Source organism: Choloepus didactylus, chromosome 5 (genome assembly GCF_015220235.1).
Source record: "Choloepus didactylus isolate mChoDid1 chromosome 5, mChoDid1.pri, whole genome shotgun sequence".
Classification (NCBI taxonomy): Eukaryota; Metazoa; Chordata; class Mammalia; order Pilosa; family Megalonychidae; genus Choloepus; species Choloepus didactylus.
The window spans coordinates 139,045,547-139,058,103 of NC_051311.1; the positions used below are offsets into that span (position 1 = coordinate 139,045,547).

A 12,557-nucleotide genomic window follows, 5' to 3' on the forward strand; every position below is an offset into this window, starting at 1 on the left:
CTCAGTGACTCAAAGTAAATTCTCCTTGGTAAATTAGAAGGCTTTGCATAAATAAGAGATGTTGTTGTAATAATAATAATTATTATATTTGTATGTTTATGCCTGGAGCAGTTCCCATAACAGGTGTGTGAAAAATAGGATGGATCTAAGTGATGAATCTTGATTTAGACTGACACAAGATATGAGATGTTCAGGTGGTCCAATTCCTTCATCTTACAGATAAAAAACTGAAACTAGAAAAGTAAGAGACTTGCCCAAGATGACACTGCTGGTGAGCGGTAGGGCTAAAGACTCAAAGTCAGGATTTATGGCTCTAAATTGAATCTGTCCTCTGCTATCATCTCTGTTTACAATTATATTTAGGTATTCTGGCTCACATTGCCTCAATGCATAATAATTTTGTGTAGTGGTCCTAAACCCCATTCATAGATCATTAGGGGATGCAGTAAACAGAAAAATTAATAAGTAAATCTTTCTGGCACAATTTGGCTTTTAGAAACAACTCCATACCAATCCAGTTTCTGCCAGACTCATTCAGAGGACCTTGGGAAATCAGCAACTTTTCTGTGTGCTAGAGCCAACTCACAAGAGACAGTAGTTAGGTTTTCAGGAACTTTGAGAGCTATTATAAAAATTAGACTATAAAACTTACCATTAAATTTGCTATCTTGAAAACATTGCTAATAAATGCTCAAAACTCACCATTTTCTAATTATTTTACTGCATTTTACTGTTATCTATGCTTCAGCATTATGTCTTTTGTATCTATCTCATGGAAATGCTGTCTTTTGGTAGCTTGAAATCAGCCATGGTGGGATTTTTTACACCATGCAATCAGGACATACCACCAATCAGAGCTTACACCACTGGCTTCATTTTCCTTATCTGTAAAATGGCTAGATACTACCTTTCATCATCTCACACTCTAATTCCAATAGAAATTACAGGAAGACGAGGCAAAAAAAGGGAAAATCCTGATGTATGGAAGCAGCAGCTAACATACCTAGATATGGAAGGCCTTAAGATGTGAAAAAGCCACTGGAAAAGGTATGTGCTCTACCAATGAAAGAACCAAAAACTAAAGCTCAAGAATAAAGACAAAGGAATAAAGGGCATATGTGGAACCAGATTTGTGTTTTCCCTTCCTCTCCTTCTTTCCATTTCTCCATCTCATAAATTGATTATTCCAATTAAAGGAAAATAATCTTTCATTTAATAAACATTTTAGTCCCAATTAAAGCAGCTATTTGGATTCCACTCTGTATTTAACTGGCTTTAGTAGTGCCTGACCTAACAAAAACATTATGATTCAAATAAAACAAGAAAAAGAAAGGCCAACTATTAACAGAAGCTTCTGTGGAATATATATATATATATTTATATATATGAAAATAAAGGTACAAGAAGGTGGTTCCTCTGTTTAAAAAAGACTCAGTCACCTCTCAAGACTATTTAAGCATGTTCAGAGCATTTGAAACCTTAAGGAAGGGCTGTTGCCCAGCCCTGGATTAAATACCAACCCAAATCCCCAGTCTGTTCTGCTAAAGGACTTCCCTGCAAACAAATAGCAAAAGAAAACCTTTATTGTGAGGGAGCCACTATTCGTCTTCCTTGAGACATCATTTTAATTTCTCAAACTGATATCTGAAGCACTCTTTCCCCAGGGCGGACTTGGTGTGTGACACAGAAGTAAAGGGCAACCTTTTGCCTAAATGGGGCTGAGACTTACACACCTATCTCCTTTCACAGGCCACTCCTCTGGCCCAATGGTGCCTAATCTCTCTAATGAATCAGTGGCCCCTATCTCTGTCTCCAGATCCTTGGACTTGCTGGAAAGGGAGACAAACTAGAGTTAAGTGCAGGTATAGAATGAAAGGGTCAGAAAGAGGAGAAAAACTATCTCATCTGACACGACAATAAGGTGCTTTACCTTGAAATCTCACCTGAACCAAAAGGGGAAAATGAGCGGGTGTGGCAGTGGGATATAAAAAATAGATATGACCCAAAATACTAATGGCAGATTCGGAATGGAAAGGCATCATCATCATGATTATGATACCAATAATACAATGTACTGGCTGCTTCCTGTGTAGGAGGAACTGTGCTAATTGCTTCCTGTATTTTTCATTTCTAACCTTTACCAAGTAGGTATTATTATCATCCCACTTTACAGATGGTAAACTGATCCTCAGAGAATTCAAATTACTTGCTCAAGTTCTCACAACTCGAAACTAGTAGAGCAAGGGATTAAAACCAGTTGCAATCAGTGTCCATAGACCATTCTAGAGCCCCTATTCCAGCACTTCCCAATATTACATGGGGCATGTGTCCTTCCTCCCAATTCAGGTAAATCTGGAAACACTTCAAACAAAATCCCTGCCGAATTATGCATCCAAGAGGTTCTGCTGTAGATAAATCTGTTACAGCTTTTAGCCCAGTATTTCCCAATCCAATAATATTTGACCAGGAAAGTCTTTTTCCCCCCTTGTATAATATTTAATAACTAGTCTATGGAATATACAAATATTCTGGAGGAATCTCTAGACCCTAGGCCCTGCTCTGAGTGCCCTCAGAAAAGGGTTTGGGCTAATGGTGGTCAGGAAGCACGTCCCTGGGAAGATGACCTTTGCCATGAGAGGTAGCCAGACTGGAGGATACGGTGCAAGAGTCCCGAGGTGCAAAGAAGCCTGTGTGCTGCTGGTTGACTGGAGCACAGTGAATGAGGTCCAGAAAGTGGCACACGATGGGGTTGGAGAGGTGGGCAGGGCCCAAACAGAGTTTTATCTGTCTTCATATGGCTTTGCATTTTACTGTAATGGCAGTGGGAGACCATTGGAGGGTTTTAAGGGAAGGAATAATATGGTCTGAATTACATTATGAGATCATCACTCTGGTTGCTATCTTGCAAATGGACCTCAGGAGAATAAGAATGGAACCAGAACACCAATTAGAAGGTTGATGTAATAATGCAGGAGAGATCACAGAGGCTGGGGCCAGGGGGAGCTGTGGAGGTGGTGAGAAGGGTCAGCTTTGAAGGCAAAGCCACCAGGATTTGTTAATTGACTGGACGTAATGGTGAAGGAAAAGAGAAGAAGCAAGGACGGCTCCCACACTTTTTGTCCAGAGCGGCTCATGGGTAGTGGGACACTAAAAGGAGGTGGAGGAGACTGGAAGGAGCTGGGGCAGATGGTGAGGGTACGAAATGCCAAGAGTTCTACTTTAAGGCATCTTAAAATTTTTTGAGTGGCCAACAATAAATTGGGAAAGGAAAGCTAAATTTAAGCTGTGGGAAAGCTAAATTTATTTCTTATGTAAGATATGTCTGGCATTATTGGAAGCCAGGATTTCCCACAGGGTCCCTTATGGAGCACCAGTTCAGCAAGACAATAACAGATTTTACCAAAAAAAAAAAGTTGGGGAAATTCTGCATTAAACAAAAGTAAACAGGCTTCCCCCATATAGATACACCTCAGGGTCTTCCACTGGCTAGCAGGCAGCACGTTTCTTTGACTAACACTTTTCTTAGATAAGCTGTAAGACCAGCGAGGAAGGGGGATGGGTGCTGCGAAGAAAACACGAGGTAAAGGGCTAGAGAGAGACGGGCTTGACAGGTGGCCTGTCTTAGATAGGGGTCAGGAAAAGCCCCTCTGAGGAGGTGACCACCGAGCAGATCTGAAGGACATGAGAGAGCTCCATGTGAACACTCAGGGCTGCAAAGACCCTAAAACAGCAGACAGCGAGGAAGGAAGCCAGCATGGCTGGAACACGGGGAGCCCAGGGACAGTGGGACAAAGTGGGATCAGGTAACAGATCACGCGGTAAAAATTTTGGAGGCATTCTTTTTCCCAGCTCTCGATGCTTCCATCATTGCAGAGGGAGCCGGATAGTTACCACACTCCTTGCTTCTGGCGTGCTCTTGCTTGCTTGACCCAATCCCCTAATTTTCTTATCTTTTATCCTCCTTTTTAAAATTCCTTTCTCTTTTAATTATATTTTCTGGGAGAATTCTGTGACATTTTTGTCACAACCATTTATTAAATTTTCAAATTTCTGCAATCGTATTTTTAATTTTCAAGAGGGTATTCTTATTCTTTTTCCTTTTCTCCTTAAAAATTATTTTCTGTTTTCAAAAGTAACTCAGGAAGACCATGTGTAGAATGGGAGGTCCAGGCGAAAAGAACAGATAAAATTCAGGGGAGGGAATTATCAAAGAAATAATACAAAAACATTTAGTACAGCTATAGACATGCTTTTCCAGATTTAAAGGGACCATCAAGTTCCCAACCCAAGGAATGAGAAGACCTGGATCAGATTCCAGTAAAGTACACAGAGAAACAGAGAAAGGTCACTTAAAATGAATAAAGAACCAGAATGAGATTGGACTTCTTAGTAGCAGCATCAGCAGCTAAACAATACTGGAAGATGCCGTCAAGATTCTGAGAATGATTTTCAAACTAGATTTGAATACCCAGGTACACCATTAATCAAGCAGGAGGATAAATTAAAGACATTTTTCAGATATGTAAGGTTTCGAACAATTTTCACCCCTTCTCATGATGATATTGGCAAAATGTTTCACCAAAACAAGGAAGTAAACCAAGAAAGAACACACGGGATCCTGCTAACTGGGGAGCTGGCACAGGAGGGAGGGGAAGTGAATGAAGTCTCAGGATGACAGCTAGGCAGCAGGCCTAGAGAGCCATGGGTGCATAGGGGAGTAACAAGACAGTATGGGAAGGAGGTCTCAAAGAGAAGGAAAGAGTGGGGAGCAGTAGAGAGGAGGACTAGAATTGTTTATTATGAGCCTTGTAGTATTACTTGGATTTTGCAACTACATAAAGGTATTATGATGACAAAAAACAAATGTAATTAAAAAGAACTCAAAAACAAAACTTACCTTCTTCCCTAACTTCTTCCTTGCCTTCTGTAGGAACAAGGACTTGCCATTTTTGAGCCTTTCTGTGGTTCTTAACGTGAATTGGCTTGTTTCTCATTTATATACAGCTTTCTTTGTAAACCGTTTGTTGACTTTCCATCTAACAAAAAAAATTGTTGATCTGCTTCATTTGCTGTCGTCTGTCCTATTTTCTTGGGCCATAGGATTTATACGTTTTAAAAATTTGTTACCCAGCAAGAAATTACCAAATACCAAGCAGGATATAAGCATAAAGTAGGAGGTTTAGAAATAGCAGGATGTGAGCTACAGAAGTCAACAGAGAGCAGATCTAAGTCTTCATACAATGTGCCAAGAATCATTATCTTTCTCCTGTAGTGACTAGGAGCTGATGAAGAGCTTAATGTTTTGAAAAGAATATTATGGCCATCATATAAGAATGGATTTGAAATTGGAAAGACAGAAGGCAAGGAGACCAGTTAAGAGGCTTTACAATAATCCAGAATAAAGATGATGCAAGCCTGAACTAGGACAGGACAATAGCACTAATGCATATAGATCAGATTTGAAAGTAATTATAAGATAAAATTGGCAGGACCTTGTGGGTGATGAAATATTGTTCAAGTATAGCAAAAAGTCTTGGATGACTCCCAGATCTGACTTAGATGGCTGGGTGAATGGTGTTACCATTAACTAGGATCTCCCATGACTTGATTTTGTCACATATTTAATGTGTGTGTGTGTGTGTGTGTGTGTGTGTGTGTGTATGTGTGTGTGACAGAGACAGAAAAAAACAAATCCAGGGCTGAGAAAGTGAAAATTAACCCTGCTGGTAATCAGACATAATCAGACAGTGATGCTCCCAACAAAACACACATAATGTTTCAGCACACCCAAGGCCACGCTGCAGCCACGAAATGACAATCCTTTCTGCAGAGCCACTGCTGTTTTCTTACCAATGATATCTCCAGACCCACTTTGTTCCTCCCACGTCCTGAACAAAGACTGCTGAGATGGCTGACTGCTGAGCTACCACAGCTGCTTGCCAGCAACCAATCCAAAATGGGTTCCCTCTCTCTTGATATCCCTCCTTTGACTCAGCACAAGGCCAAACCTTTAAAAGGCCTCTTCCTACATCCCGTGGTTCCTCAGGGTTGCTGTTGCAGGGAAGCTAATAAACTTAACTTTGTTTCATTACAAGTAAATTCTTAGTGGAACATCCCGCTTGAAATGTATACTGAGAAAAGGTAGAAAAGTTAAGGAGACCATAAAATAAATATAAGAAAGACAATAAAGCCAGGACATAGAGGGCAATAATTATTTTGCAACAAATAGGAAGGCTTCTGCCACAATTCCTGAACTACTTTGCCAGCAGTTGTGTCCTTGGGTAAGTCAATTCACTTCTCTCTCTGAACTTCAGTTCCTTTATTTGTAAAACATGGGGACTAGATGGACTGTATTATTCTCAACATATCTCTCCAAACTGGGAATTTCTAGAATTCTAAAAAGTAGCCAAGGATCAGGATAAACTGCAATAGGCTCTGAGTCACAGAGAAAACTGATGCAAGCTACTTTGGTCTGTACTTCAAGAAACCAATTGGATTACTTTTTGTTTTGTTTTGTTTCGTTTAGAATAGATTAAAAAATAAAAACCCATCAGCAAATTCAAAATCTGTGACTTCCAGCAAGGTTTCTCTGAAACAAACATCTCTTTGCAGACACGAAAGTTGACTTGCATGTGTCTAGTGAACTGTGGAGAGTGCTGCCAGCTGCCAGTGCAGTCTCAGATCAGTGGCACCAGAGCGTCACTCTCCTCTAAGTTAGTTCTAAAAGCACTCCAATACTTAGAGATGGAGAAAAAAAAATTATTTCCAGTTCGTTTGGTGATTGCTAATATTCCTCATCAAGAAACCGAGGCAGAAAAAAATTTCATTTTCAGAATTAGCTATGGCTGCCTGTTTCCCTTCTTGTCAAATATAAGCTCCATAGTACAGGTTTCACACATGCCCCAGAATGGGTCCATCTTTATCTAACTTTCTACATTTCTTGCCACTCAATTTAGTCACTTATGGGCTTTGCCCCGGCCAGATCTTTCCCTACAACCTACCTCCCCTCCCTCGGCACTCCTGGTGCAGCCACACTATCTCAACAAACAGTTTTCCCTCCTTTAACGGAATTCATTAAACATTTTCAGGTATATACTAAGGTGTGAGATACTAAAATTTGTGGAGGAGTCAAAGATTAAAAAGGCAGAGCAGGATCCTTCAAGGAGTAAGTGATAAACTCGGGGACATCTGCATGACCTTGGCATCATCCTTACAGGTGGGCATTTCTGAGAAGTGTTGACCCCCAGAAGAGCTAAAGAAGTTCAGTGAAAATAAGACAGACCAGCGGGCAGGCTCTCCACCAGTAATAAACAATTGTGCAATTTTGATTTGGGCTTCCTTGGTGAACAGTCTCCCAAACCACAGGGGTCTCAGAAGGGAAGCCCTCCGTGAGAGCAGCCACTGCAGTGCCTGGCACACAAATAGTCAGCAGACATTTGGGAAGGCAGCACAGGTCAGTGGAATTAATATAAAGGCTTTAGAGTATGCAAACAAAGCTTCAAAAGTGGGCTCTGCCCCCTAGAAATTCTGAATCTTTTGACAATGTACTTGCACTCTGAGGGAAATCCCACTATCTTTCATTGTTATAGTGAAGGACAAATTATCTTATTCCCATATATCAGTTACTACAGAGAGACAAAAAGCAGTCCCTGCCCTCACCTTCTAATTGCAGACCTTGCAACAATCCCTGGCAACAGAGCAGATGCTAAATAAATCTAATTTCCCTTTCCTTGCCAATGGTGAATTATTATAATGGGATGGGCTTTTGGAGCTGAACATTTATTTATTCAGCACACCGAGCATGTACCAAAGGATTCGAGTAGAAGGGTAAGGGGAGTTTGGGTTGCTAAATATTTGAGCAAAGGACTCAGTGACAGTGCATCCAGATCACAAGTCAGACCTCAGTTTTGGTTTGGAAAATACCATCACCATCAGGATAAGTTGTCATGGTTACCAGATCAAGTAGGCTGTGCTTTGTGAAAAGATTGGCAAACCCACTGGGGTACCTGGCTTCCTGATATTTGGAAATACTTTACATGGATAAAGTACTGTACACTCTAAAAGTAAGTCCTAGATAAAATGTTTTTAACTCCCCTTTCCCCATCCCAAAAACAGGAGTGGAAAGACTCACTCTATACTACTAGCATAGGTGTTCCTTTTTTTTTTTAAGTTCTTTATAAGAAGTATAAAGAACAGTCACTAAAATACTGATAGATAATTGAGCACATTTTTCTTGTTCCAATAAACTTATATATTTAGATTTTCCTCACGGTCTTGTCCTTCTTTTCTCCTTCTGTGTAATTTCATTCAGCTATCCCTTGAGCATCAATTGCTAGTCCATGTGTTTGTTCAGACCTGACACCGCTGTTGGGCATTTCAATACAAGAGTCCCACTCTTTGCTGGCACCTCCACAAGGATACTCAATTAGTCCCTCAGACCCAACACATGTGTAACAAGACATCATCACCCCCCTCAAACTTCCTCCTGCTTCTGAATTCCCTATTCTTAATGGCACCACTATCCTTGTGTGAGCTTGAAAACTGAAATTGTCACATCATATAGGTCTCAAATTCCCATAATTTTTCCTCCCTTTCCTTTCGTTGCAATTCACCCCATTCACATTTCAACCCTTAGTACCTGTAGCACCCCCCCCCCCCCCCGCCCCCAGCTCCCCTACGCTCCAGAACATTTGCAAAGCCTCTTAACTCTCACATCTTAGCCTTCAGGCCCTTTCCACTCCAATTCAGCCTAATACAAATGTTGAAGAGGGCTTTCCAAACCACAAGATGCTCCCCTCCTCAAACACCTTCAATGGCTCCCCACTACATCCATGATAAAGTATACACCTCCTGTCATGAAACTCAAGGCCCTGCACAATCTGTCCTGCACAGACCAAACTCACATGCCCCCTTCACAAACCCTAAGCTCCACTCAAATCAAACTCTTCATTGTTCCCTAACTTTAATCCACCTTTTATGCCTTTTCAGCTTTATTAAGCATAGTTCCAAGCAAATACTAGGCATTAATATCAGTTGAGTGATAACAGAATCTCGCAGGTGGGTATACGTAGAAAATTTGTTCAACTTTTCTGTATGTTTGAACATTTTCATAATTAAACATTGGGGAAAATATTACTTGAATGAATGAATGAATGAATGAATACAAAAAGAAATAAATATTTTTGGGAGCTGGGTCACCTCATCCCCAGACAACCATGCACAGGTACAACAAGATACATCAAAAGGTGTTTTTGAAAGCTGAGTAATGGGACATAGTGCCGCAAAAGGAAAAGGAAGAAGGACTAGCCCCAGGATGCCTAAATAAGTAATTTGGCCAGTAAGCCACCCAGAGTGATTTAAAGACAGCCACTAATTAGAATCAGAATAGGGAGAAAAGGTTAAGAGATAAGCTCCAAGAGTATTGGAAAGATAAAATGCTAAGCATTTGCTTTTTCAGACTAATGGATATATGACTTGAGTTTTTCTTTCTTTCTTTCTTTCTTTTTTTGTTGTCGTTGTTGCTGTTTTCCCTTGCTCTCCAGGTACTGAGTTAAAGTAATAAAAGAAAGGCACTTGGTTTCAAGGTTAAAGCTCTACCTGCCATATCTCAGAGGGGAAAGAACTCTCAGTACTACAGTTCCCATTCAGTTATGCTTAGGAACATAGGTTTTAGGAAGAAAGCATCTGATCACTGCCATGTGACTACGTCTATTATTGCTTAAATCTTTGAACTTGCAAATGTAGCATGTAAGTTCAAATTCCGTTCATGGTTCTGACGAGGAAACTACAGTCCTTAGCTTTTTGACCACCTTACCCCTCTCCCAAGTCAGTATAGATATTAATAAGTCATTCTTCTCAGCTACCCTACTGCTTTTAAAAAGTTTTAGCTTGGTCCATGAAAAGCCCATGTTACTAAACCACTAGGAATGTTCACCTAAAACAATCATATTTGCTCTTCAAAGTCAACTGCACTGCCTCTTAAGAATGGGTCATTACTTATTTGGATGTGAATAAACAGGTACTTAGGTGTCTGAGGCACTAAGTGAGATCTTCCTCTCACTCTCTTAGAACTGTGCAGACCAGGGTAGCTTCACCACTCACCCCTCTGACAAATCCTACACTTCCCCAAACAAAAATAAATTCATTAACAAAATACTGTCATGCTGCTTGAGTCTGCTTTTTATTTTTCATGGGGAGTGAACTGGTAAACCCAGCAGACTTTCTTAACGCCCTTCTAAGTCATTCTAACTACATGTCAGTCAAAGCCCACTTATTTCTCAGGCCTTGTAGAACCCCACTATAAATTGGTTTATAAGCTGGATTATGTATATTGGGAGGCCAATTATGCCTCTCCAAAACAACCAACCCATATAAAAGATGAATAAAATAGCTTCTTGCTAAGAACACTGACATTGCACTATAAAGTGGGCTGTACTATAAAGCCTGGGTACAGACTTTTACATGCCAACAAAGCTAGTGTAATCTAGTTTTCAAAAAAATGTTTCAGTTTTTCAATGTTTCAATTCCTGTTTTGAACAGCTCTCTTTAAAGTTATTTTTCAAGTTAATAAAATTCATTCATGTCGTATTTTGACTCCCTACATCTCTGTTCTTAACTCACCCCATACCAATTCTCTACAATAGTTATATATTTAACTGGAGAGGGAAAGGCAATTGGTGAGTGCCTCCTTTCTCATTTACAGATGAGGACACTGAGGCTGGGGAAGATAAGGGACTTCCCTAGTGTCACCCAAGTGGTGGATACTGGAGCCAGGATTCCAGCACAGGGTCTTCTACCTACAAAACCCCTGGGGATGTGGGGACAGGTAAAGGATTGAGAGGTGACTGCACTCCATGGTGGATTACCACAATTGATATACTGCCAGTGGTTTAAACATTGTTCTTTTTTTCTGTTTTCACCATAGATTTCATCATCAGTCATAACTTATAAAGAAAACCACCTTTAGTTGAGAAGTCAAACGTGCAAGAGCATTTTCTATATGTTATTTCTATTTCTAATATAACAATCTCATATTGAAAGAAAAAAAAAAGTCCTCATCCTCATCTTTCAGATGGGTAGACTTAGCCTTAATCAAAGTAATTTGCCCCCAGATCACCATCTAGCAGACTGGCCAAAGTTCTTTTTTTCCTATGACACCAAGCTGATCTGAAAGGTACTGGATGCTTCCATTTCATAGATGTTTCTCTGGAGTCCACCAAATCCTCTGCAAGAGCCAAATCCACTTTGCAGCTGCTCCTACCTGTCTCTTGTGCCCCCGGCTTTCTCTTAGTCCCGCATTCCGGGAATAACAGCTTTTCTGGTAGGCCTACTTTCACTCAATACAAGCCTCCCTATGTGGGGCATGCTGTAATTCAAGGCATTTTCCATTCCACTCCACAGCGCCCACGAGACCAACATACCCCAAACAGACACACTCATTAGGAGCCCCCAACTTCGCACTTCCCTGGAGGGGTTCCTGCACTAGGAGCCACCTCCCGGCCAGAACAAAGCCCACCTCCGCTTTGCTGTAGTCCCTGCCCTGGGTGCGCCCACCTCGGGTTTACCTGGAGCCTTGGAGAGTGTTCCCCGGGCTCTGACACCTAGAGCAGAGTGCTGAGCATCCCCAGACACCAAACGGCCAAGTCCTAGCGGGTCAAGACCACCCGTCCCAACTGTCTCCCCTCTTGGTGCTGAGGGCTCCTGGACAACACCCGCTCTGCGCTCCCTGCGTCCCGGGTACCGAGGAGACGACAGCTCCGCTTCACCCGCAGGAGCCTCGCGGGGCGGGCAGTTTGTCCGGGGCGAGTGGCCGGCGCTCCTGTGTGCCTTCCGTTGCGCACCTACGCCAGTCGTTTGGTCCTCGCAGCGATTCCCAAGTCAGGGAGAAGTGAAGCAGCCGTTCCTCTTGCTCCTCGCGGTCGCGAGTACCCTACAAAACTCCAGTTTTTAAGTGCTCGTCTTGGCTCACATGACTCAGAGCGAAATGGCCAAAGGTTATCTCCCCACCTCCTCCTCCTGGCCACCTCCCGCGATGGCGCGCAGACCTGGCCGCGGTGCGTCGGCACTTCCCATCTTGTAAGAAGCAAACAAAGCCAAGGGTGTCATTTTAAAACTTAGTCCAGCCTTGGTGGAATTAGGATTTGTTTGTTCTATTGCTTTGGCTTTGATTTTCTCTCCCACTATCTTTAATCTGCTGTCTTTGTCTTTCAACACTATATTTTGAAATTATTTCCCTATCTACATCTGGAAAAAGTGTTTTACACCCATGGCTTAAAGAAGTCAACAAGCATATGTTGATTGTCCACATTCCAATCACTTTAATTTTGAGGCCAACTAAACGTGACAACATCTGCCAGGTGCTTTCCTGCAGTATTGCATTCAGTCTTCATTGTAAACTTCTGCGTTCCATACTATTATTATCCCCTTTTGGCAGGGAGGACACTGAGACTTAAAGAGGTAAAGAAACCCATCCCAGGTCACAGGTCTTGCAGGTGGCCACAGTGCAAATTATTAACCATGAGCTGAGCACTGAGCCAGACAATGGGGTAGGGGAGGGT

At 41.7% G+C, this 12,557-nt stretch overlaps 1 protein-coding gene across 1 annotated transcript in view; it reads right to left on the reverse strand.

The window, feature by feature from the left end:
• The window catches only part of CPVL (carboxypeptidase vitellogenic like), a 118,584-nt gene extending 106,700 nt beyond the window's left edge, over positions 1–11,884 (reverse strand). The window contains 1 exon segment of the mRNA XM_037836969.1: positions 11,565–11,884. The gene's annotated coding sequence lies outside the window, so the exon portion shown is untranslated.
• Between the last annotated feature and the right edge of the window lie 673 nt (positions 11,885–12,557).